We start from the raw sequence: 3258 nt of genomic DNA, 5'->3' as shown, positions 1-3258 counted from the left end.
GCTGCCACCACACCACCGAGGGAGGCGCCGTGGAGCTCAGCGGTTGTGCATGGCGACAAGTCGCCACAGCCGCTCCTGGCCAGACCAGATGGTGGCTAGATAGGAGAAGCAGAGACAGAAGAGAAAACTATGGTTGATTGAGCATTGTTGGGTGTTTAAAAGAAAATCTTTGTGTGGCGATGTGATTTCCACAGAGATGTACATATAAGGTGTCGTCAGACTTAAAACTCATTTTGTTATCATTCTCATTCAGAATCTGCCCTAGGTGTGTCCCATTCTAAGTGTCTTGTGAAAACTAAAAGCTGTGTGTGTGTGTGTGTGTGTGTGTGTGTGTGTGTGTGCGTGCGTGCGTGCGTGCGTGCGTGCGTGCGTGCGTGCGTGCGTGCGTGCGTGCGTGCGTGCGTGCGTGCGTGCGCGTGTGCATGCGTGTGTGTTCACGTGTGTGTGTGTGTGTGTGTGTTCGTGCGTGTGTGGTACATTCATAAGAATGTGAACCTGTTGTTTTCAGAGAGAGAGAGAAAAAAAACTAAAAATCCAAACCTTGACCAGAGTAGCAGCTGGCGACAGTTCAGAACAGGTGCAGTCAACATGATATAGCTGATGATAATCCATTCAAAAAGGATTCAGTGATGCAGTTAAATAACTATATTCAAAATGCAGTTGACTTACAATAGTGTGATAGATAGACCAAGCTTCACTAGTACAACTTTACTGGTAAACAATATTAAAAGGTTTCAAAGCACTAGAGACATCATAGAATAGATATAATACAGTCAGAGGTCAGAGCCTATTCATATTAACATATCGTTTTTAATTCAAAACACACTCAGACATGTTGTCTTTGTCTCTCTGTATTTCTGTATTTCTGTATTTCTCTCTCTCTCTGTCCCTCACACACACACACACACACACACACACACACACACACTCAACTCAAGCATGCACACATACACGCAAGCATGCGCACACACACACACACACACACACACACACACACACACACACACACACACACACACACACACACACACACACACACACACACACACACACACACACACACACACATACATACATATGCACGCACAAAGGAAAGTGAAAGTTCATTCCACAAACACTATGTGACTACCAGTTAAACCTGTTTCCTCCAGACTCAGTTACTAAACAAGAATCCATCTACAAGTATGCACTAGATATAGGCGAATAGACCCTGCATGGCCCTAACTGTGTGGGTGGGTGTGCGCTTTCACGTGTGCATGCATGAGCTAAGAGAATGTGGTCTATGTGCCTGTATTATAGTAAGTTTCTCATGCACCCTCATAATGTCTTTGTCCACTATATGAAAAAACATATACCGGTAATTAACAATACTATTGTTACTACGGAATTAAGTATTCATTCAATACTTCCACTAAGTTCTTACTAGACAAATTGTGACATTGCTCTATACCTTTTATTCAACACAAACTGCCTTGTTAACATTTTTACAGATCCATAAAAAATAGAATCTTCCCCATTGCACACACATTTTAAATGAACCTTGCACTGTCATATTGGAAATGTCACCATAAAATGATATTCTAAAAACCCATAATATCATGAAAAGCACAGACACAATCCCACTACATAACATGGATACACCAGCCATAGATATAGTTCCTTCAGCCAAACCACAGAATTACGCACCATCCAAGTCACCTCGAGCACACAGGGCTGGCGTTGGCTCATGCACTGCGTGGACAGCTCCGCTCTGATCTTAAGCATGTCTCTTTCTCCGGCAACGATGCCAAATATAACACCGAATACAGCAGCAATTGTTGCCCACTACCAGTGAACACACCGTCCAGGGTAAAGTGAGATAAAGCTCATGTGACGGAAGGTGCTGAAGCCAAGGGTTCAGAGAAGTTTAGAGCTGAAAAGGACAGATAGGGTAACGCCTCTCTCCAGCTCTGAGGGTGAAGTGGTGCCAGATTTGGGAGTGGTGTAGACTAAATGGGCAACAATGCCAGTGATTCAGAAGCCTGTAGTCACGTTGGCAACCACCTGTTCCTTCTCTGAACAACTGCTACTTCCTGTTTTTGCAGAGAGCCCCAGCCAGAATAAAAACCCATCTGGCATTAAGCCTGTGTGCTTGCACGTCTACAGTACATACTAAAGTACACTGCGGTCTTCTTGGACAGATAAACTGGACAAAAGACTGCAACTCCATAAGAGAAATTGGGTCAATGTCAGTTAAAGTTCAGTCATTTTGGTATGCAACAGGGCAGGGCAGGCAGACGCATTATGTGCATGCACGCACACTCACACACAAATACACATATCGCATGCATGCACGCACGCACGCATGCACACACACACGCACGCACACAAAGCCCCTGTAGATGAGTACATTTTTGGGCATGTGTCTCGTGACTGCACACAGTTGGTGTGGTTCATAGCAGAAAGACAACTTCCGCATTAAAGGCATGCCTCTCACACATTCTTAAAATGAGGAAACCGACGGTTGACTTCTCTTCAGTCCTGTTCTAACCAGCTAAGCATATCCAAAACCGTTACTTTTCAGGAAATGGAAGAAAATAACTCATGTATAAATCGAATGTACTGTAGTTATTATTTAACCACAAGCTCTTGTCATTGGTTAAATATTCATAGAACCCACAGACAGACCTAACCACTTTCAATCTGGTTTCCCATGTCGTTATAGGCAAACATTACAAAAGTATATATGTTTTGAAAATAGCGTCACATCATAGGTGTTGTGAGATTGTAGATCAGCTATTTTTGCTACATTTGACAACACTGTCATACAACGATGTGGGGCGGTAACTAAATGTAAAATAATGTCTAATCTAATTTCCAACAACCTTCCATGTGTCCGTTGAGGACAACACAACATGTTTTACATTCAGGTATCTTCGTTGTCAGCACTGTCTGCCAGTGACTCATGTTGTTGTTAATTAAATGTCTAAATCAATCTTTATTAATCCCTAAGGGGGATATCGGAGGAACATATGGGACCAGAGCTTAATAATAACGGAGTAGCTAGCATGTACTTTGTTGAACTGGTCTGGTACTCGGCCAGTGCATGGGAGGGATAAGTGCAGCATAAGAAGAAGTATAACATATCTTTACAGCCAACTGTTGGCCAGCTGTCATTTGGCTCGGGACAGTCAGTTCTCTGTTGGCCCCCTAGACGGAGGTGGGCATCTGGAGTTTCCTTTGGGTTGTGTGTGCGTGCGCGCTTGTGTGTGTGTGTGT

This window comes from Nannobrachium achirus (assembly GCF_963921795.1).
Source record: "Nannobrachium achirus genome assembly, chromosome: 15".
Classification (NCBI taxonomy): domain Eukaryota; kingdom Metazoa; phylum Chordata; class Actinopteri; order Myctophiformes; family Myctophidae; genus Nannobrachium; species Nannobrachium achirus.
Note: the sequence above shows the minus strand (reverse complement) of the source record.